At 44.2% G+C, this 25,178-nt stretch overlaps 1 protein-coding gene across 8 annotated transcripts in view; it reads right to left on the reverse strand.

The window, feature by feature from the left end:
* The window catches only part of UNC13B (unc-13 homolog B), a 397,323-nt gene that overhangs the window by 200,423 nt on the left and 171,722 nt on the right, over positions 1-25,178 (reverse strand). The gene's annotated exons all lie outside the window — the stretch shown is intronic.

The following is a 25,178-nucleotide window of genomic DNA, read 5'->3' on the forward strand; positions in this document are numbered from 1 at the left end:
GTAACGCATTCCAGTGTTTCACCACCCTCCTAGTGAAAAAGTTTTTCCTAATATCCAACCTAAACCTCCCCCACTGCAACTTGAGACCATTACTCCTTGTCCTGTCCTCTTCTACCACTGAGAATAGTCTAGAACCATCCTCTCTGGAACCACCTCTCAGGTAGTTGAAAGCAGCTATCAAATCCCCCCTCATTCTTCTCTTCCGCAGACTAAACAATCCCAGTTCCCTCAGCCTCTCCTCATAAGTCATGTGTTCCAGACCCCTAATCATTTTTGTTGCCCTTCGCTGGACTCTCTCCAATTTATCCACATCCTTCTTGTAGTGTGGGGCCCAAAACTGGACACAGTACTCCAGATGAGGCCTCACCAATGTCGAATAGAGGGAAACGATCACGTCCCTCGATCTGCTCGCTATGCCCCTACTTATACATCCCAAAATGCCATTGGCCTTCTTGGCAACAAGGGCACACTCTGACTCCTATCCAGCTTCTCGTCCACTGTCACCCCTAGGTCCTTTTCCGCAGAACTGCTGCCTAGCCATTCGGTCCCTAGTCTGTAGCGGTGCATTGGGTTCTTCCGTCCTAAGTGCAGGACCCTGCACTTATCCTTATTGAACCTCATCAGGTTTCTTTTGGCCCAATCCTCCAATTTGTCTAGGTCCCTCTGTATCCTATCCCTGCCCTCCAGCGTATCTACCACTCCTCCCAGTTTAGTATCATCCGCAAATTTGCTGAGAGTGCAATCCACACCATCCTCCAGATCATTTATGAAGATATTGAACAAAACCGGCCCCAGGACCGACCCCTGGGGCACTCCACTTGACACCGGCTGCCAACTAGACATGGAGCCACTGATCACTACAATCATATGTCCAGTTATCTTAGACCAAGAAAACCCTCCAGCACACAGAAAACTCTGAAAACCACAGCTCAGCCTCCCTGAGCCACCAGCAGGAACAGCCGGCCATCTCTATTGCTCTTCCCCTGAGGCTCCAGTCGTCCTGCCAATGGCCCCAGAACCCTCCCCTCCTAGCTGGCCTGTCACTGTCCAGTCAGCAGACTGACCCTCAGCAGATTCACCACACTGCCCTCTGATGACCTGTTAGCATTCAGCCATTTCATTGCAATACTTTTGCCTGCTGGGGTGCTTGCAGTCCAGTAGCAGTTATAAAATTGCTGCTTAAATTACAATCAGTTTACTTGGCCTATAGAATCATAGAAATGTCAGAGCTCGAGAGGCCGTCTAGTCCAGCCCCCTGTGCTGAGGCAGGACCAAGTAAATCTAGACCATGCCTGACAGGTGTTTGTCCAATCTGTCCTTAAAGCCCTTCTGTGACAGGGATTCCCCAGCTTCCCTTGGAAGCCTGTTCCAGAGCTTAACTACCCTGAGAATCAAAGTTTTTTCTACTGTCTAACCAAAATCTCCCTTCCTATAGATTAAGCTCATGACTTCCTGTCCTACCTTCAGTGGACATGGAGAACAATTGATCACTGTCCTCTTTATAACAGCCCTTGACCTACTGAAAGACTTATCAGGTTCCCCACAGTGTCTTCTCAACACTAAAGAGGCCCAGTTTTTCCTACCTTTCCTCATAGGTCAGGTGTTCTCAACCTTTTATCATTTTTGTTGCTCTCCTCTAAACTCTCTCCAACCTGTCCACATCTTTCCTAAAGCGTGATGCCCAGAACTGGACACAATACTCCACTCATTGGTGCCTAATAGAGCAGGAGAATTACTTCCCATGTCTTACATACAACACTCCTGTTAATATACTCCAGAACGATATTTACCTTTTTCACAACTGCATCACACTGCTGGCCCATGTTCAAATTGAGTATGTTTAGGCACATAGACAGCAAGAGAGCAGTTAATGCAAGGAGAACTCTCCCTCTGCTGCTCCCTCTTTCAAATTACATCTCTCTCTCTTTTAGTGATATCTAATATGTAGTCTTGATACTTCATGAGATCAACATTTTAGCTACACACCTAATTATAAAATCAACTTCACTGACTGAAGCAAAAGTTTCTGGAGTAAATATACAGAGATGAGTGGGAGGAAGAAATGGAATTATAGTCCCATTTGAAGTAGTGAGTGCAGAGGGGCTCCTAAAAGCTTTGGGTGAATTCAGAAAATGTGCAAGTTTTACATGCTTTAACTAAAAAATTGTGAGTCACAGGAATCACAGAACAAAATTAAGCAAATAAAAGGTCTAGTATATTCCCCTGACCAGGGCCATGTCCTTAGGACCAAGAAACATGGACATAGTCAGCTCCAGATATCCTTCCTTACCTGCCTCATGTTAGAGAGACCAGGTGGGCCAGGGTACCATCTGTTATTGGACCAACTTCTGTTAGTGAAAGAGACAAGCTTTTGAGCTTACACGGAGCTCGAAAACTTGTCTCTTTCACCAACAGAAGTTGGTCCAACAACAGACATCATTTCACGCACCCTGTGTCATATATCCTGGGTCCAACATGGCTACAGTAAAACTGCATAACTCATTTTAGAAAACCGAACTGTATTTAGCAAACGTTAGCCAACATGTTCATCAATGTATTTTTAAACACTACTTCACACAATGTGGACACAGTTGTGTTCAACAACATTTTAGCTGGTGGCAATCAACCCACGGGTCCCCCAATTTTTCTGGTCTCAAAGGCTGATGGTTGTTTCACCTCTCAGGCCATTTGTATGCTACAGGAACTACAGCGGCATGGCTAAGGCACCGTAGCTAGGCTGGCATAACCTATAGTGCAGACGCAGCTTACAGTGATGGAAGGGGTCTTTGTGCCACTGTAGGACTGTCACCTCCCCAAGCAACAGTAGCTGGGTCAATGGAAGCATTCTTCCCGCGACCTAGCTATGTCTGCACCCTTCACTGTTTCACACCCCTGAGCGCTGTAGCTATGTCAATTTAAATTTTAAGCGTAGATCAGGCCTCAGGGATAGTCTGTGTGAAGCTCCTTAACAGCCTGAGACACAAACAGTCCAATTAAAAATGAAGTTTAAATGGGAGAGAGAAAATCAGACTAGAACAAAAGAAACTGTCTCCATGTAGTACCTAGTCTGACACTCTGCAAAAGCTAGGCGAGATAGGTATGATTTAAGATTAGTCACAGGAGATGCTTATCTCCTATTTCCCTTCTGAGCTTTGCAGCCTGTCCATGAGACAGCTTCTGGTTTGGGGTCCTCTTTGGGGTCCCCTTAGTTGTACCATCCAAGTTACTATGACGTGCCCTCCAGTTCTTCCCCTAATATGGCATAACAAGTTTCAAAGCATTCTGCCCAGGCACATGGATCTTACAGCACTTAGAAAAATCAGATCTGAAGAGAAACTCTGCTCCAACCTTAATTAGTGTTACTGCTGCTGTTTCCCCCATAACACAGGGATCATCCTTCAAGTCAACAGTTATTACACTGAACCTCTCCTTATCCCTTATAACAACGATCCGTGTCAGAAATACTTAAACTCTACTGCAACAAACAAGCTGACTTTTTAAAGCATGACCACTACATTTATCTAAACTCTGGCCCCCTGACATTAAGGAAGTGTAAAATGTTTTCTTGAAAGTGGGCATATATTGTCTTATGTACTACAACCCACAAACTCTATATTAACTGGAGCAAATCCAAGTAATGATTGGAACATTTTCTTTTGAGACTTTTGATAATTACCTCACTTTTTCATATTTTAGTTCCAATAGTAATTTAGAAATAAATATTTTGAACTTGTTAAGATTGTAGGCTGGGAAAGTATACAAATATGAGAAAGTAGCTTTGAGTGTAGTGGGAGGCTATCTTCCTGAATTACAAAAATATTCTGGGTTTAAGTACCCACAAGTCGTCATGGTACCATATAAAGCCTTCATTTTCAGGCATTTTATCAAAAGCTAGGGTGTCAAGAGAAATTCAGCATGCAACATAAATGCTTATTCTGCTCATAGGCAGCAGCAAAAATACCAGAAATAAGGTGCCAGGTGCTGTCCAGAACATAAAGGAAGATATTGTCCAGGCTTGACTATTAAGTGTAAATCATGGATAGAGTGAAGAAGCCAGGAAGAGGTAGAAGACAAAAAAAGAGCAGAAATACAGGGTGTAGCATAGTTTTGCAAAGACTTGAAGATCTGTGGATGGGAACCTGGGAGGCAGTGACCATGAAATGGTCGAGTTCAGGATCCTAACACAAGGAAGAAAGGAGAGCAGCAGAATACAGACCCTGGACTTCAGAAAATCAGACTTTGACTCCCTCAGGGAACTGATGGGCAAAATCCCCTGGGAGAATAACATGAGGGGGAAAGGAGTCCAGGAGAGCTGGCTGTATTTTAAAGAATCCTTATTGAGGTTACAGGGACAAACCATCCCGATGTGTCGAAAGAATAGTAAATATGGCAGGCGAGCAGCTTGGCTTAACAGTGAAATCCTTGCTGATCTTAAATACAAAAAAGAAGCTTACAAGAAGGGGAAGATTGGACAAATGACCAGGGATGAGTATAAAAATATTGCTCGGGCTTGCAGGAGTGAAATCAGGAAGGCCAAATCACACCTGGAGCTGCAGCTAGCAAGAGATGTTAAGAGTAACAAGAAGGGTTTCTTCAGGTATGTTAGCAACAAGAAGAAAGTCAAGGAAAGTGTGGGCCCCTCACTGAATGAGGGAGGTAACCTCGTGACAGAGGATGTGGAAAAAGCTAATGTACTCAATGCTTTTTTTCCCTCTGTCTTCACCAACAAGGTCAGCTCCCAGACTACTGCACTGGGCAGCACAGCATGGGAAGGAGGTGACCAGCCCTCTGTGAAGAAAGAAGTGGTTCGGGACTATTTAGAAAAGCTGGACAAGCACAAGTCCATGGGGCCGGATGCGTTGCATCCGAGAGTGCTAAAGCAGTTGGCGGATGTGATTGCAGAGCCATTGGCCATTATCTTTGAAAACTCCTGGCGATTGGGGGAGGTCCCAGATGACTGGAAAAAGGCTAATGTAGTGCCCATCTTTAAAAAAGGGAAGAAGGAGGATCCTGGGAACTACAGGCCAGTCAGCCTCACCTCAGTCCCTGGAAAAATCATAGAATATCAGGGTTGGAAGGGACCTCAGGAGGTCATCTAGTCCAACCCCCTGCTCAAAGCAGGATCAATCCCCAATCAAATCATCCCAGCCAGGGCTTTGTCAAGCCTGACCTTAAAAACTTCCAAGGAAGGAGATTCTACCACCTCCCTAGGTAACGCATTCCAGTGTTTCACCACCCTCCTAGTGAAAAAGTTTTTCCTAATATCCAACCTAAACCTCCCCCACTGCAACTTGAGACCATTACTCCTTGTCCTGTCCTCTTCTACCACTGAGAATAGTCTAGAACCATCCTCTCTGGAACCACCTCTCAGGTAGTTGAAAGCAGCTATCAAATCCCCCCTCATTCTTCTCTTCCGTAGACTAAACATTCCCAGTTCCCTCAGCCTCTCCTCATAAGTCATGTGTTCCAGACCCCTAATCATTTTTGTTGCCCTTCGCTGGACTCTCTCCAATTTATCCACATCCTTCTTGTAGTGTGGGGCCCAAAACTGGACACAGTACTGCAGATGAGGCCTCACCAATGTCGAATAGAGGGGAACGATCACGTCCCTCGATCTGCTCTCTATGCCGCTACTTATACATCCCAAAATGCCATTGGCCTTCTTGGCAACAAGGGCACACTGCTGACTCATATCCAGCTTCTCGTCCACTGTAACCCCTAGGTCCTTTTCCGCTGAACTGCTCCCTAGCCATTTGGTCCCTAGTCTGTAGCGGTGCATTGGGTTCTTCCGTCCTAAGTGCAGGACCCTGCACTTATCCTTATTGAACCTCATCAGGTTTCTTTTGGCCCAATCCTCCAATTTGTCTAGGTCCCTCTGTATCCTATCCCTGCCCTCCAGCGTATCTACCACTCCTCCCAGTTTAGTATCATCCGCAAATTTGCTGAGAGTGCAATCCACACCATCCTCCAGATCATTTATGAAGATATTGAACAAAACCGGCCCCAGGACCGACCCCTGGGGCACTCCACTTGATACCGGCTGCCAACTAGACATGGAGCCATTGATCACTACCCGTTGAGCCCGACAATCTAGCCAACTTTCTACCCACCTTATAGTGCATTCATCCAGCCCATACTTCTTTAACTTGCTGACAAGAATACTGTGGGACACCGTGTCAAAAGCTTTGCTAAAGTCAAGAAACAATACATCCACTGCTTTCCCTTCATCCACAGAATCAGTAATCTCATCATAGAAGGCGATTAGATTAGTCAGGCATGACCTACCCTTGGTGAATCCATGCTGACTGTTCCTGATCACTTTCCTCTCGTGTAAATGCTTCAGGATTGATTCCTTGAGGACCTGCTCCATGATTTTTCCGGGGACTGAGGTGAGGCTGACTGGCCTGTAGTTCCCAGGATCCTCCTTCTTCCCTTTTTTAAAGATGGGCACTACATTAGCCTTTTTCCAGTCATCTGGGACTTCCCCCGTTCGCCACGAGTTTTCAAAGATAATGGCCAATGGCTCTGCAATCACATCCGCCAATTCCTTTAGCACTCTCGGATGCAACTCGTCCGGCCCCATGGACTTGTGCACGTCCAGCTTTTCTAAATAGTCCCTAACCACCTCTTTCTCCACTGAGGGCTGGCCATCTACTCCCCATGTTGTGATGCCCAGCGCAGCAGTCTGGGAGCTGACCTGGTTCGTGAAGACAGAGGCAAAAAAAGCATTGAGTACATTAGCTTTGGATTAGTACATGGAGCAGGTCCTCAAGGAATCAATTCTGAAGCACTTCGAAGAGAGGAAAGTGATGAGGAACAGTCAGCATGGATTCACCAAGGAAAAGTCATGCCTGACTAATCTAATTGCCTTCTATGACGAGATAACTGGCTCTGTGGATGAAGGGAAAGCAGTGGACATGTTGTTCCTTGACTTTAGCAAAGCTTTTGACACGGTCTCCCACAGTATTCTTGCCAGCAAGTTAAAGAAGTATGGGCTGGATGAATGGACTATAAGGTGGATAGAAAGCTGGCTAGATCGTCGGGCTCAACGGGTAGTGATCAATGGCTCCATGTCTAGTTGGCAGCCGGTATCAAGTGGAGTGCCTCAGGGGTTGGTCCTGGGGCCGGTTTTGTTCAATATCTTCATAAATGATCTGGAGGATGGTGTGGATTGCACCCTCAGCAAGTTTGCAGATGACACTAAACTGGGAGGAGTGGTAGATACGCTGGTGGGTAGGGATAGGATACAGAGGGACCTAGACAAATCAGAGGATTGGGCCAAAAGAAACCTGATGAGGTTCAATAAGGATAAGTGCAGGGTCCTGCACTTAGGACGGAAGAACCCAATGCACAGCTACAGACTAGGGACCGAATGGCTAGGCAGCAGTTCTGCGGAAAAGGACCTAGGGGTGACAGTGGACGAGAAGCTGGATAGGAGTCAGCAGTGTGCCCTTGTTGCCAAGAAGGCCAATGGCATTTTGGGATGTATAAGTAGGGGCATAGCGAGCAGATCGAGGGACGTGATCGTTCCCCTCTATTCGACATTGGTGAGGCCTCATCTGGAGTACTGTGTCCAGTTTTGGGCCCCACACTACAAGAAGGATGTGGATAAATTGGAGAGAGTCCAGCGAAGGGCAACAAAAATGATTAGGGGTCTGGAACACATGACTTATGAGGAGAGGCTGTGGGAACTGGGATTGTTTAGTCTGCGGAAGAGAAGAATGAGGGGGGATTTGATAGCTGATTTCAACTACCTGAGAGGTGGTTCCAAAGAGGATGGCTCTACACTGTTCTCAATGGTAGCAGATGACAGAACAAGGAGTAATGGTCTCAAGTTGCAGTGGGGGAGGTTTAGGTTGGATATTAGGAAAAACTTTTTCACTAGGAGGGTGGTGAAACACTGGAATGCGTTACCTAGGGAGGTGGTGGAATCTCCTTCCTTGGAAGTTTTTAAGGTCAGGCTTGACAAAGCCCTGGCTGGGATGATTTAGTCGGGGATCGGTCCTGCTTTGAGCAGGGGGTTGGACTAGATGACCTCCTGAGGTCCCTTCCAACCCTGATATTCTATGATTCTATGATTTTTGCCAGTGAAAGGATTACAGGAAGTATGTGACCTGGCCAGAGCAGCAAACAAAGACCAAGACACAATAAAGCAGCTTTTTGACTCATCCAGATTGGACTATTTTAAGTCATTACATCTGGATCTAGATCCAAACTAAAGCTCTGGAATGGATATACAGAGCCTGCGTAAGATAAATGTACAATCCCCTTCTGTGATGAGACATAACAGCTACAATCATCCAGTTCACCACCAGCTAAGTGGCAAAGAGTCCTGTGGCACCTTATAGACTAATAAACTTATTGGAGCATAAGCTTTCGTGGGTGAATACCCACTTTGTCAGATGCACGTAGTGAAAATTTCCAGAGGCAGGTATAAATATGCAAGCCAGAATCAGGCTAGGGATAACAAGGTTAGTTCAATCAGGGAGAATTAGAGACTCTTCTAGCAGTTGAGGTGTGAACACCAAGGGAGGAGAAACGTTTTTTGTCGTTGGCGAGCCATTCACAGTCTTTGTTTAATCCTGAGCTGATGGTGTCAAATTTGCAAATGAACTGAAGCTCAGCAGTTTCTCTTTGACATCTGGTCCTGAAGTTTTTTTTGCTGCAGGATGGCTACTTTTAAATCTGCTATTGTGTGTCCAGGGAGGTTGAAGTCTTCTCCTACAGGTTTTTGTATATTGCCATTCCTAATATCTGATTTGTGTCCATTTATCCTTTTACGTAGGGACTGTCTGGTTTGGCCGATGTACATGGGGCATTGCCTGCACATGATGGCGTAGATTACATTGGTGGACGTGCAGGTGAACGAACCAGTGATGGTGTGGCTGATCTGGTTACAACTGTGAATGCCCCACAAGTTTCAGAGTCGCTGCCGTGTTAGTCTGTATCAGCAGAAAGAACGAGGAGTCCTTGTCGCACCTTAGAGACGAAGGAACTTATTTGGGCATAAGCTTTCCTGGGCTAAAACCCACTTCATCGGATGCATGCTGTGGAAAATACGGTAGGAAGATAGATAAATCTTCCTACTGTATTATATCTATATCTGTCTTCCTACTGTGTGTATATATATACACACACACACACACACACAGAGAAACCTGTCACCATGCGAGGCACTGAATTTAGCTGTATAAAGTGGAAATCCATCAATTTCATGGACAAACTCGTACAGATACAGACAGACATCTTCCTTTCCAAATGCAAACAGATGGACATCATACCAAAAGGACTGAAGGTAAAAAATTACAGTCTACATACCACACAGACTATGCTGAGAGATTGTGCCACACACACTCAAAGAAACTGCGGAACCACCTGATCAACATCTTATACAGCAAACAGAGAAAGATTAACAATGAGCTCTCAAAACTGGATATTCTCATAAAAAGCCAACCTTCCACACAAAATTCCTCTCGGCTGGACTTTATAAAAACCAGACAAGCCATTTACAACACACACTTTGCTTCTCTACAAAGGAAAAAGGTCACTAAACTATCTAAACTACTACATGCCACAAGAGGCCACAACAGTGGTTCCCTTAACTCACCCATCAATATTGTTAATTTATCCAGCTATACTCTTAGCCCGGCAGAAGAGTCTGTCCTATTGCAGGGCCTCTCCTTCTGCTCCTCCACCCCCACGAACATGATAGTTCTGTGGTGACCTGGAATCCTACTTTCGATGTCTCCAACTCAAGGAATATTTCCAACACTCCTCTGAACAGCACACTAATCCACAGAAATCTTCCTACCAAGACTATAAAAAACAGTTCTGGGTGGACACCTCCTGAAAGTCGAAACAACAGACTGGACTTCTACATAGAGTGCTTCCGCCGACATGCACTGGCTGAAATTGTGGAAAAGCAGCATCACCTGCCCCATAACCTCAGCCGTGCAGAACACAACGCCATGTCTTGCTATGTAGACTCCCTCCTCAGGCCCTATGCTACCAGCACTGCTAGCTATTTTCGAGACACCACTGACTTCCTGAGGAAACTACAATCCATCAGTGATCTTCCAGAAAACACCATCCTAGCCACTATGGATGTAGAAGCCCTCTACACCAACATTCCACACAAAGATGGACTACAAGCCGTCAGGAACAGTATCATAGAATCATAGAATCATAGAATATCAGGGTTGGAAGGGACCCCAGAAGGTCATCTAGTCCAACCCCCTGCTCAAAGCAGGACCAAGTCCCAGTTAAATCATCCCAGCCAGGGCTTTGTCAAGCCTGACCTTAAAAACCTCTAAGGAAGGAGATTCTACCACCTCCCTAGGTAACGCATTCCAGTGTTTCACCACCCTCTTAGTGAAAAAGTTTTTCCTAATATCCAATCTAAACCTCCCCCATTGCAACTTGAGACCATTACTCCTCGTTCTGTCATCTGCTACCATTGAGAACAGTCTAGAGCCATCCTCTTTGGAACCCCCTTTCAGGTAGTTGAAAGCAGCTATCAAATCCCCCCTCATTCTTCTCTTCTGCAGACTAAACAATCCCAGCTCCCTCAGCCTCTCCTCATAAGTCATGTGCTCTAGACCCCTAATCATTTTTGTTGCCCTTCGCTGGACTCTTTCCAATTTATCCACATCCTTCTTGTAGTGTGGGGCCCAAAACTGGACACAGTACTCCAGATGAGGCCTCACCAGTGTCGAATAGAGGGGAACGATCACGTCCCTCGATCTGCTCGCTATGCCCCTACTTATACATCCCAAAATGCCATTGGCCTTCTTGGCAACAAGGGCACACTGCTGACTCATATCCAGCTTCTCGTCCACTGTCACCCCTAGGTCCTTTTCCGCAGAACTGCTGCCTAGCCATTCGGTCCCTAGTCTGTAGCGGTGCATTGGATTCTTCCATCCTAAGTGCAGGACCCTGCACTTATCCTTATTGAACCTCATCAGATTTCTTTTGGCCCAATCCTCCAATTTGTCTAGGTCCTTCTGTATCCTATCCCTCCCCTCCAGCGTATCTACCACTCCTCCCAGTTTAGTATAATCTGCAAATTTGCTGAGAGTGCAATCCACACCATCCTCCAGATCATTTATGAAGATATTGAACAAAACCGGCCCCAGGACCGACCCCTGGGGCACTCCACTTGACACCGGCTGCCAACTAGACATGGAGCCATTGATCACTACCCGTTGTGCCCGACAATCTAGCCAGCTTTCTACCCACCTTATAGTGCATTCATCCAGCCCATACGTCCTTAACTTGCTGACAAGAATGCTGTGGGAGACCGTGTCAAAAGCTTTGCTAAAGTCAAGAAACAATACATCCACTGCTTTCCCTTCATCCACAGAACCAGTAATCTCATCATAAAAGGTGATTAGATTAGTCAGGCATGACCTTCCCTTGGTGAATCCATGCTGACTGTTCCTGATCACTTTCCTCTCCTCTAAGTGCTTCAGGATTGATTCTTTGAGGACCTGCTCCATGATTTTTCCAGGGACTGAGGTGAGGCTGACTGGCCTGTAGTTCCCAGGATCCTCCTTCTTCCCTTTTTTAAAGATGGGCACTACATTAGCCTTTTTCCAGTCATCCGGGACTTCCCCCGTTCGCCACGAGTTTTCAAAGATAATGGCCAAGGGCTCTGCAATCACAGCCGCCAATTCCTTCAGCACTCTCGGATGCAATTCGTCCGGCCCCATGGACTTGTGCACGTCCAGCTTTTCTAAATAGTCCCTAACCACCTCTATCTCTACAGAGGGCTGGCCATCTCTTCCCCATTTTGTGATGCCCAGCACAGCAGTCTGGGAGCTGACCTTGTTAGTGAAAACAGAGGCAAAAAAAGCATTGAGTACATTAGCTTTTTCCACATCCTCTGTCACGAGGTTGCCTCCCTCATTCAGTAAGGGGCCCACACTTTCCTTGGCTTTCTTCTTGTTGCCAACATACCTGAAGAAACCCTTCTTGTTACTCTTGACATCTCTTGCTAGCTGCAGCTCCAGGTGCGATTTGGCCCTCCTGATATCTTTCCTACATGCCCGAGCAATATTTTTATACTCTTCCCTGGTCATATGTCCAACCTTCCACTTCTTGTAAGCTTCTTTTTTATGTTTAAGATCCGCTAGGATTTCACCATTAAGCCAAGCTGGTCGCCTGCCATATTTACTATTCTTTCGACTCATCGGGATGGTTTGTCCCTGTAACCTCAACAGGGATTCCTTGAAATACAGCCAGCTCTCCTGGACTCCCTTCCCCTTCATGTTAGTCCCCCAGGGGATCCTGGCCATCTGTTCCCTGAGGGAGTCGAAGTCTGCTTTCCTGAAGTCCAGGGTCCGTATCCTGCTGCTTACCTTTCTTCCCTGCGTCAGGATCCTGAACTCAACCAACTCATGGTCACTGCCTCCCAGATTCCCATCCACTTTTGCTTCCCCCACTAATTCTACCTGGTTTGTGAGCAGCAGGTCAAGAAAAGCGCCCCCCCTAGTTGGCTCCCCTAGCACTTGCACCAGGAAATTGTCCCCTACGCTTTCCAAAAACTTCCTGGATTGTCTATGCACCGCTGTATTGCTCTCCCAGCAGATATCAGGAAAATTAAAGTCACCCATGAGAATCAGGGCATGCGATCTAGTAGCTTCCGTGAGTTGCCTGAAGAAAGCCTCATCCACCTCATCCCCCTGGTCCGGTGGTCTATAGCAGACTCCCACCACTACATCACTCTTGTTGCACACACTTCTAAACTTAATCCAGAGACACTCAGGTTTTTCCACAGTTTCGTACCGGAGCTCTGAGCAGTCATACTGCTCCCTTACATACAGTGCTACTCCCCCACCTTTTCTGCCCTGCCTGTCCTTCCTGAACAGTTTATAACCATCCATGACTGTACTCCAGTCATGTGAGTTATCCCACCAAGTCTCTGTTATTCCAATCACGTCATAGTTCCTTGACATCACCAGGACCTCCAGTTCTCCCTGCTTGTTTCCAAGGCTTTGTGCATTTGTATATAAGCACTTGAGATAACCTGTTGATCGCCCCTCATTCCCAGTATCCCCAATAATGTCACGGCAAACCTGGTGGCTGCACTTTGTGACTTTGTCCTCACCCACAACTATTTCACATTTGGGGACAATGTATATCTTCAAGTTAGCAGCACTGCTATAGGTATCCGCATGGCCCCACAGTATGCCAACATTTTTATGGCTGACTTAGAACAATGCTTCCTCAGCTCTCGTCCCTGAATGCCCCTACTCTACTTGCGCTACATTGATGACATCTTCATCATCTGGACCCATGGAAAAGAAGCCCTTGAGGAATTCCACCATGATTTCAACAATTTCCATCCCACCATCAACCTCGGCCTGGACCAGTCCACACAAGAGATCCACTTCCTGGACACTACAGTACTAATAAGCGATGGTCACATAAACACCACCCTATACCGGAAACCTACTGACCGTTATACTTACATACAAGCCTCCAGCTTTCATCCAGACCACATCACACGATCCATGGTCTACAGCCAAACTCTAAAATACAACCGCATTTGCTCCGATCCCTCAGACAGAGACAAACACCTACAAGATCTCTATCAAGCGTTCTTAAAACTACAATACCCACCTGCTGAAGTGAAGAAACAGATTGACAAAGCCAGAAGAATACCCAAAAGTCATCTATTCCAGGACAGGCCCAACAAAGAAAATAACGGAACGCCACTAGCCATCACCTTCAGCCCCCAACTAAAACCTTTCCAGCGCATCATCAAGGATCTACAGCCTATCCTGAAGGACGACCCATCACTCTCACAAATCTTGGGAGACAGGTCAGTCCTTGCCTACAGACAGCCCTCCAACCCGAAGCAAATACTCATAAGCAACCACACACCACACAACAAAAACACTAACCCAGGAACCTATCCTTGCAACAAAGCCCGTTGCCAACTCTGTCCACATATCTATTCAAGGGACACCATCAGAGGTTCGTTCACCTGCACATCTACCAATGTGATGTATGCCATCATGTGCCAGCAATGCCCCTCTGCCATGTACATTGGCCAAACCGGACAGTCTCTACGCAAAAGAATAAATGGACACAAATCAAACGTCAAGAATTATAACATTCTAAAACCAGTCAGAGAACACTTCAACCTCCCTGGTCACTCAATTACAGACCTAAGAGTCACAATAGTCCAGCAAAGAACTTCAAAAACAGACTCCAACAAGAAACTGCAGAATTGGAATTAATTTGCGAACTGGACACCATTAAATTAGGCTTGAATAAAGACTGGGAGTGGGTGGGTCATTATACAAAGTAAAAACTATTTCCCCATGCTAATTTTTCCCCTACTGTTACCCACACCTTCTTGTCAGCTGTTGGAAATGGGCCATCCTGATTATCACTATAAAAGTTTTTTTTTCCTCCTGCTGATAATAGCCCTCCTTAATTGATTAGTCTTGTTATAGTTGGTATGGTAACACCCATTTTTCATGTTCTCTGTGTAAATATATCTTTCTACTGTATTTTCCACTGCATGCATCCGATGAAGTGGGTTTTAGCCCACGAAAGCTTATGTCCAAATAAATGCTAACAAGGCAGTCAGCACTACACAAGACACAAAATGAAGACTGATTTTACAGACTAAGAGAAATGGAGAACATGTGGCACATAGGAACCCTAGCAGAAGGAATGAACTAGAATGGTGTATATTGGTATAAAACGTTTTGCTGGTTCTGTGCGTTTTAGGTGAGAACAGAACACAAAGGTGGGTGCTCAGTGAAAAAGAACGAGGAGTGCATTCCATGAACTGGGGATAGTGAGGAGCAGACATAAAAAGAGGGAGCTACTGTAGCTGTGCCACTGTAACCGCATCACGTAGAGATAGACGACAGAGACTGAAGGGGTTTTTCCATCCCTGTAGGAACTCCACCTCCCAGAGCAATGGTAGCACGGCCAATAGAAGCATTCTTCAGTCTACCTAGCTGCATCTACACCAGAGATTAGGTCAGCATAGCCATAGTGCTCAGGGGTGTGGATTATTCACACCCATGAGCCACACAGCCACATTGACCCAGGTTTTAAATGTAGACCAGGCCTAAATGGTTTCTCTGTTCATTTGTACAACAGGGTGATGTAGAATGCACATTTTAAGACTACTATAGCTTTGGGCTCAAACATGGTAATCATCTTTTCTATAGAATTATACTCTCCATAAAATTATTCCATCCAAGACGACAGACACCAGTTGGTTAAAGATAACTGAATAACCTCTAGAGATTCATATGTGAAGTACACACATACACATTTCTCTTCATCGCTTTCTCTGCAGATCTTGTTAACATGTGCGCCACACAGAGATGAGGTACTGCGTCACATTATAACTGACAGCACCAAGTCCCACTATCAAATAATAATGAAGCCAGACACAGCTTTTACACTTTCAGTAGAGGTTTGACAAGCTCCACAAAATAGGTCTGAATCCTACACTGGCGATGAATATTAATCTCACAACCTAGTCTGACATCTTCTCAGATCAGCAAGAAATCTAATATGAAAAATGCAAATGACTTACAGTAAACCTCTATAAAAGGATACAAACCCACCACAAAAAGAGTCACCTAAACCCCACAGGGAATGCACAGCAATTTACTGTACCTGCAGTTGATTAAAAGATGAACTAAATTGAATGAGTTACAGTGGCAGATTACTGCCTCAGGCAGGGAAGAACATGGTGTACCCAAAGTGGACACAAATTAGAAAGCAAATTCTGAAGCATCCTTCTGCCACTCCCTCCTCAGTATGTCAATCCTGGTCATGTGTTATCAAGTCATTGAATCTGCCTACCCTTCCTTTCAAATAAAGATGAAAGATCAGTTTCAAGTTAGAATGAGAAAGTCATGCTTCCTGGTACTTATGTATTCACTGGTTATTACAATTGTGAGCCAAGTTGGGATTTCAGCTATGATCATGGGTTAAGCACCAGTGTGCTTAGTGCTGTACAATATGTTACTCCCAAGGGAATTCTGCACGACTGCATGTGTGCATAATTAATTTTTTGCGCAGAAAAAAGGCTCTGCTGAAACATTGCTGCAGTTCTGCCTTTTACCCGCCAGAGGGTGCTGTAGCAATAGAAGACAGCAGCAGCCAGCTAGGGAAGAGAAAGAGCCTGCCTTCTTCGCAGCGCCTGTCAGGCCTGGTCAGGAGACAGGGGCTATGGGGAGACAGAGGGGGCCTACTGGGGGTCAGACAGGGCTCATAAGGGCTAATAGGGGAGGACAAACTGGGGCAGGTGCTGAATGCGAGTGGAGGCACAGGGCCACGGGGGGAAGGAGGTGCAGGGCCACATGGTGATGGTGGAGGCGGTACAGAATTATTACTCAGAGTGCTGTATTAATATACCTAGTAAGGAATCTATTTGTCAAAAAACATTTCCTAAATCTTTTTTGTCATCTGTATTGTTACAGACATACTTGCTGACAGGTATTTTGAAATAAATGACCAAAAATAATTGAAACTGATGTGATTACATAATTTTTTCATGCGGAATTCCACCGGGAGTAAATATGTAGAGAATGGTGCATGTTTTAAAGGGCTTATGGCCTGAACTAGGCATAACAAAATTCAGACAATATGCTGGCTGGCCTACAGATACTTCTAAGTGGCCACCTTTGAATCCTGTGAGTACCCTTTATATACATGTCCCTAAAAATATGTATGTATTTCAATTTGCCATGACCAAAACAATGAGAGATGAAGAAAAACCAGGAAGATTTTTAAAAAATGGGATAACATTTAGAATGGTCTATAAAAAAGTATTAATTCATAAGAAATTACATAAATAAGCTAAGGTGGCAGAGATAGATATTGATTGTTTTATGTGGAAAGAAAGTAAGTTTGGTTTTAAAACTCAGAAAAAGTTGAAAAGTATGGTGACAAATTATAGAGAAATAAATGTAATTTATATAATGTAATTGGTATTTTGTTATGTGATATCAAAGCATGTTAAAAACAAACTAAGTTAAAAAAAATAGTGGAGACTGAGATTTAATTGATACACCAATCCATGGTTGTATCAGTCACTGAATTCCCGTCCACTTTGACAGGTTTGTTACCACCACATCAACAGAGATTACAAGTCTGCTGCTGGCCTGACTTTTTTGCTGGCCCTTTTCAAACTCTCTTAAAAAAAATAAAGCTTCCAAAAACTAAAATCAGAAGCTTCATTTGGGTGGGCTCAGTTGCAATTCTTTCCCTGAACAGGCTGCTGAAATACCCTGGGAAACGTTGGAAGTTATCCCATTGAGAGAAAAGCCTGTTCACATGCCGCACCCACATTTTTATTTTCTGAGATCCTTATCTGGAGGGTCATTTGCCAGAAATGAGGATCTTTTATTTCTATAAGGGGTTCATCTGCTCCTACTGACTATTAAGAACATAGGAATGGCCATACTCGGTCAGACCAAAGGTACATCTATCCCAGTATCCTGTCTTCCGACAGTGGCCAGTGCCAGGTACCCCAGAGGGAAGAAACAGAACAGGGAATCATCAAGTGACCCATCCCCTGTCGCCCATTCCCAGCTTCTGGAAAACAGAGCCTAGGGACAACATCCCTGCCCATTCTGGCTAAAAGCCATTGATGGACCTATCCTCCATTAATGTTTCTAGTTCCTTTTGGAACCCTGTTATAGTCTTGGCCTTTGCAACATCATTTGGCAAGGAGTTCCACAGGTTGACTATGTGTTGAGTGAAGAAATTTTTCTTTTGTTTGTTTTAAGCCTGCTGCCTATTAATTTCATTTGGAGAGCCCAGTTCTTTTGTTATGAGGAGGAGTAAATAACACTTCCTTATTCACTTCCTCCACATCAGTCATGATTTTATAAGGCCTCTATCATATCCCCCCTTCACTATCTCTTTTCCAAGCTGGAAAGTCCCAGTCTTGTTTATCTCTCCTCATATGGCAGCCGTTCCATACCCCTAATCTGGTCCTGGTGACTTATTACTGTTTAGTTGATCAATTTGTTCCAAAACCTCCCCCAATGACACCTCAACTTGGGATAATTCCTCAAATTTGTAACCTAAAAAGAATGGGTGAGGTTTGGGAATCTTCCTCACATCTTCAGCTGTGACCCAATACAAAGAATTCATTTAGTTTCTCTGCAATGGCCTTATCTTCCTTGAGTACTGCGTTAGCATCTCGATCATCCAGTGGCCCCACTGGTTGTTAAGCAGAAGAGAACACTTTTGGTATCACAGACAATTCCCCTCCGTGCAGCAGCAACAGCACACATGATCTCAGAGGAGATCCCAATTTTCTGCCTCTCCCAAAAAAACCCAGTTACAAAAGTAGGATCCTTTGTTGTGTATCATCTCAGACCCAATGGGAAGAGCAACTGTCAATGAACTACAGTAATCAGTAACGAACTCCTCTTTTAGATGGGAATACTTGAATACCGTGTGCAGATGTGCTCATTCCATCTCAAAAAAGATATATTAGAATTGGAAAAGGTTCAGAAAATGGCAACAAAAATGATTAGGGGTATGAAACGGCTTCCATATGAGGAGAGATAAATAAGACTGGGACTTTTCATCTTGGAAAAAGAGACAGCTAAGGGGAGATATGATAGAGGTCTATAAAATCATGACTGGTATAGAGAAAGTAGATAGGAAGTGTCGTTTACTACTTCTCATAACACAATAACTGGGAACTACAGGCCAGTCAGCCTCACCTCAGTCCCTGGAAAAATCATGGAGCAGGTCCTCAAGGAATCAATTCTGAAGCACTTCGAGGAGAGGAAAGTGATCAGGAACAGTCAGCATGGATTCACCAAGGAAAAGTCATGGCTGACTAATCTAATTGCCTTCTATGACGAGATAACTGGCTCTGTGGATGAGGGGAAAGCAGTGGACATGTTGTTCCTTGACTTTAGCAAAGCTTTTGACACTGTCTCCCACAGTATTCTTGCCAGCAAGTTAAAGAAGTATGGGCTGGATGAATGCACTATAAGCTGGATAGAAAGTTGGCTAGATTGTCGGACTCAACGGGTAGTGATCAATGGCTCCATGTCTAGTTGGCAGCCGGTATCAAGTAGAGTGCCCCAAGGGTCGGTCCTCTGGCCGGTTTTGTTCAATATCTTCATAAATGATCTGGAGGATGGTGTGGATTGCACCCTCAGCAAGTTTGCAGAGGATACTAAACTGGGAGGAGAGGTAGATACGCTGCAGGGTAGGGATAGGATACAGAGGGACCTAGACAAATTAGAGGATTGGGCCAAAAGAAATCTAATGAGGTTCAACAAGGACAAGTGCAGAGTCCTGCACTTAGGACGGAAGAATCCCATGCACCGCTACAAACTAGGGACCGAATGGCTCAGCAGCAGTTCTGCGGAAAAGGACCTAGGGGTTACAGTGGACGAGAAGCTGGATAGGAGTCAACAGTATGCCCTTGTTGCCAAGAAGGCCAATGGCATTTTGGGATGTATAAGTAGGGGCATTGCCAGCAGATCGAGGAACGTGATCGTTCCCCTCTATTCGACATCGGTGAGGCCTCATCTGGAGTACTATGTCCAGTTTTGGGCCCCACACTACAAGAAGGATGTGGAAAAATTGGAAAGAGTCCAGCGGAGGGCAACAAAAATTATTAGGGGACTGGAAGACATGACTTACGAGGAGAGGCTGAGGGAACTGGGATTGTTTAGTCTGCAGAAGAGGAGAATGAGGGGGGATTTGATAGCTGCTTTCAACTACCTGAAAGGGGGTTCCAAAGAGGATGGATCTAGACTGTTCTCAGTGGTAGCTGATGACAGAACAAGGAGTAATGGTCTCAAGTTGCAGTGGGGGAGGTTTAGGTTGGATATTAGGAAAAACTTTTTCACTAGGAGGGTGGTGAAACACTGGAATGCGTTACCTAGGGAGGTGGTGGAATCTCCTTCCTTAGATATTTTTAAGGTCAGGCTTGACAAAGCCCGGGCTGGGATGATTTAGTTGGGGATTGGACTAGATGACCTCCTGAGGTCCCTTCCAACCCTGATATTCTATGATTCTAAGAACTAGGGATCACCAAATGAAATTAATAGGCAGCAGGTTTAAAACAAACAAAATAAATATTTCTTCACTCAACACAGTCAACCTGTGGAACTCCTTGCCAAATGATGTTGCAAAGGCCAAGACTATAACAGGGTTTAAAAAGGAACTAGAAACATTAATGGAGGATAAGTCCCTCCCCTGCTAGGTGTCACTAGCCTCTGTTTGCCAGAAGCTGGGAATGAGCAACCTGGGATGGATCACTTGATGATTCCCTCTGAAGCACCTGGCATTAGCCACTGTCGGAAGACAGTATACTGGGCTAGGTGGACCTTTGGTGTGGCCATTATGGCCTGATTGCCTGTTTACTCCAATGCCCTTCTCCCTATCTCCCAGTTTCTTCACCTCAAGCTCACTCAACACCTGTCCCTTATACCTTCCTCTTCTCGCCTGTTCTGTCCTCCTCCCCCTCCCTTTTCCCCTCACCTGGTCCTTCTGTTCAGGTAATTTCCTCTGAACTAAACCCAACACCCCAAAAACAACAAAACTAACATGACATATGCCACCATCACATTGATAGCTCAGCTTGTATGTTTTATCCCTTTCTCCTATACCTTTGTCTTGTCTATTTAGACTGTAAGCTCTTCAGGGCAGGGAATACTACTACTCCTCTGTTTGTAAAGTGCCTAGCACAATGTGGCCTGACCTTGGCTGGTCCTTAGGCACGACGACTGTAGTAAACATGATTAATAATAGCCTGTTCTCCAGGTGCAGTTTTTGCAATAAGTAACATGCACAGAAACCAGAAAAATACTTCTCTTGACTATTTAAATCCATATACACAGTACTTGAAGGCTCCAATTAGCTCCTGATTAAATGACAATCTTATGCAGTTACACAGGTTTCCACAGAAGTATGCATGGCAGCTCCACATAATAAAATATGCTGTGTGACAAAATCCATATATACATATGGAAAACAGGAAAAATGGAGACAAACAGCACAACTGATAAAAAGACAGCATATGCCAGAACAGTTTCCTGCCTTTGCTACGGCTTGTTTTTGAAACTGTAAGAATGACATTAAGGGTCCGTTAGTGCAATATTAATAGTTCATGCTCCTTCTGTGATCTCTCAAGTGCTACTTGTTAGACTTTTTTTTTTTTTTTTTTTTGGGGGGGGGGGGATGGAGGGGTTTTTTTTTAAAGCCCTGTACTTTGAAAGTCAGGACCCACTGCTATCAGTGTAGTGCAGCTTTTCTTGTACAGATTGTTTCATCTATTTACAAAACTGGGAAACAGAACCCCCTACTCCTACACTAAGTCTTTAAAAAGAAGTGTTAAGTCTGGCTTTCCTGAAAGCCTACACTATTTTTAAAAGCTGGTTACGTGAGGATTTCTAATCACAACCCGTGTCTCCCACTCCACCCCAGTTCTGATGTAGAGTAACTAATCTATTCCACTACTGGATGGGTCTATCAGCATTTCTAAAGAAGAACACCATGTGCACTATGTACAGGTGCTACACACAAATGCTCAACACACTGGGGACTACCTAAAAGTACAGTCACTCCTCTGTTCTACTTCTCATTTAATTGTGGGTCTCTACCTATGGATTGTGCCACTATTTTCTTCTGCTTTTTTTTTTTTTTTGGGGGGGGGGGGAGAGAATAATGGGAGAGAGGAGATTCTTAGACCTGAAGTTGGCAATGGTTGCCTCGTCCAATATTATAGGGGTTTTCCACAGCCTAGGGGCTGCTGTAAAGAGGGTTTATTCCCATTATTAGATGTGGGCTCCATTAATCTTAATGTAACATACAACTGCTCTAGTGGGCCCTAGAAAGAGGCAAGTCCTTGGTATCTCCCCAATAAAGGCTTTCTATACCACTGCTGGAACCCTGAAGTGAATTAAGTAGAGTCATAACTGCGCAGCCAATGCAGGTTGAAGAGCAGCAGCAGAATATGCTCGCTGCAGCTCATCCTTTCAAGGAGTTGCATTTGTGCACCTGCTGCAGTTTCTTCATGAATTTATCCAGACCAAGGCAAACAGTTATATATGCCCCTTCTGGAGGTGGACAATGCATGAACTACTGTGACCAGGTTGCTCGGGAGGAGTGGAGAACTCTTGCAGCAAGTCAGATTTGGAAGAAGGCACTTTTGGAGACATTGTATAACTGGGAATCCAGAGACAGTAATGAGACATAAGGTGTCTAGTCCATATCATAAAGCCATCTATTTGACACAAATTGTCACTCTGTTCAGAAGCGAAAGACTGAAACAGCAGGGAGTAGTGCAGATCAGGAGTGAGATGCATTGGCAGAGCTGTATGGGGATGTCACTTCAATCTTATGTGCTCTGGGGTAGAAACCTAATTCTCAACTTGAATTGGTTTCTTCTACTTTACTATCTAATGCACTGCGGTGGAGTAACAGACCTGCCCAGAGATCGTGGAACATATTGTACTTGTGATCTAACATGGGGATTCACAACCTGGAGGCTGGGTCATAATCACCCTACATTTCTTTATAGCTACACAAGAGGGGCATTTCTGAAGCCTGTGTTATAATATTGGGTCACAATATGGGAAAGATTGAGAACCACTCATCTCAGCTATGCATAAATGTATTTTTAAGAATGTAAAAGATACAAGAATTCTAATGATGCAACCAATGTAAGAACATTTAATGGCATTATAATTTGGCTCAACCAATGTAAAGCATCCCATACATATGTGAAATTGGGGTGGGGGCGGCACTGTGATCCTGAAAAATTCCACAAACTTGAGAAAGGAAACTCAGAAGGATTTCCCACCATTTTATACAAGATTATCTGGGTCCTGCAGTTTTACAGGAAGCTAGAAACCAAAAAGTGGAACAACTTAATGGGAAAGTCACCTACGCAATATGTGAGTTCTCACACTTTTCAAAAAAATAGTTATCTGCAGGATTTTCACCAAAAAAAGCAAATATTTCCTACAAGATTTCATCAATACTTTATACTAGTTCAGTTCTAATGAGTAATTGCTAATTTAGGGTCAAATTTAGCTCTCATCACACCTGTGCAACCCAGATGATATCATGGTATGGGACAAAAGTGTCCCGCTCTATAATTTCAGGGTTGGTATTTTCTTTAGTAGGCAGTGAAAAGAAATCAAAATGGACTGTTAGTGTCCTACAATGTTTAGAGAAGCATACAGGAAATCATGTTAGCAATTAAGGTTTCTAGTTGTACTGGTCCTTGGGAAAAGCTTTCTAGCCAAAAAGCTACTTCCCAAGAGACTTACATAAGAACGGCCATACTGGGCCAGACCATAGGTCCATCTAGCTCAGTATCCTGTCTTCTGGCAGTGAAATTTTCTCTTACTTTTCAATTTCTCTTTTCCAAAAAGGGCATGACTGCTGACTTTTCCTATCAGAGATTAGTCCATCCAAAGCTATTCCAACTCATAACGTATTAATGAATATGTAGAACTATTACCACTGTATACACATGGAAAATTATCCCTTTACCAGAGCTGTAATTCCATGAATGTTCAATGTAAATCAGGTTAAAAATTGGTGGTAAGTCTCTAAGAGAATCTTAATAAGGATGAGCAAACTTAATACAAATGGTATTCCCATATAAGAAGTGAGAGAGTAGATATTTGAATCGGTGGATATGCCACCCTTTGAGGTGCTGACGGGAGATAAAATTTATCTCTCCTTCAAGTAGAGTAAATCTGCTGATTCTCTCCTCATTGTAGAATGACTAGCAGTGAGAAGGAAATAATTAATCAATGCAGATTACTTAAGTACCATAGTAGAGCAACCTTTTGCTAAAGGCTGTGTCAGCAGAGACAGTGATGAAACCAGGTGGGGCACTGTGAAGGCATATGGTGGGCTAAGTTTCTGCTTGGCAGATTTCTTCTGCTATTGCACAAGACTGGTCTGCCCATTAGCTAGAGAACAATCTGGCAGAGTGTGGTTATAGTCTACATACATACTTATGTATCCTCCATTGCTTTAGTATCTGAGCACCTCCCAAGTATTTACTGATTTATCCTCACAACACTCCTATGAAGTATGGGATAGTATTCCCATTTGACATATGAGGATCTGAAGTACACAGAAATGAAATGTAACTTAAGTGTAATTGTAAATGCAAGTGCCTGAGGTCATGCAGGTAGTCTGTAATAAGGTCAGAAACAATCCCTATCCTAACTGTTCTCTCCATTGTACCAATGGGATCTTTGAGGAAAGCAGGAAGTTAAAGCAGAGAAACTCTCTACAGATTTTTTCCCAGCATTGCATAATTTGATCTGTGATATTTCTCAGAAATGGAGGAAACCCTGCCAGATACAATATCTGGCAAACACGAAAGTCTTGCAGATGGAGATGAAATTCTCCATGTGACAACAAATCTATGGCAACCCTTAGGAAAAGTATATTTTCAGAACTGAAATATACAGAGCTTAAACTCACTTCTCTGTTACCGTGTGGGATGCTTTGGGAAATGCACAGCTTAATCATCTTTGGGGTACTGGCCAAAGACATTTGCAAAGATTTTTTTTTAAAATGATCAAGCAGGAGTAAAATAGTAAAAATATACCAAATTCCACTGAAACGATTAGAAGTCAGTACGCTATGAATAGTCAGGAGCTTGGGAATTGGATATGGAGAGTTTCACCTCTGGGTCACCAATTCAAATACAACCCAGATTGCTAATAATGGCAAGTAGTTGGCATTCAAAGCGCTGTTTGTTGACCTGTGGGTCTCAGTCCAGTTTCAAGTGGACAAGTGCTCAACTCACAACATGTACCATCACAACTGGCACTAATTAGTACCCTGCCTACCATTCTTCACCAACAATGGGAAGTGCCAAAGAGACTGAACTTCCTATACAATCCTAGAAGGTGTCCTTCTATTCCAGTACAGGAGAACAGTACAGGACAGAGTGGGAAGGGCTTTCACTGACACTGCACTTCATTGTCCAGTGGATAAATACAACTTCATTTGCTAAGACTATCAATCCAGTGCCTTTCACAAACAGTGCATTAACTTAAATAGGCTAATATTATAAGTTTCTCTGTACTAGTATGCACTAAAAATGTGGCAACAGCATAGGAATGCAACTTCTGCCAAAAACTAAAACACAGCCCACAGCAGGTAGCAGAGAGGCAGCA

Source organism: Chelonia mydas, chromosome 5, assembly GCF_015237465.2.
Source record: "Chelonia mydas isolate rCheMyd1 chromosome 5, rCheMyd1.pri.v2, whole genome shotgun sequence".
NCBI lineage: Eukaryota > Metazoa > Chordata > Testudines > Cheloniidae > Chelonia > Chelonia mydas.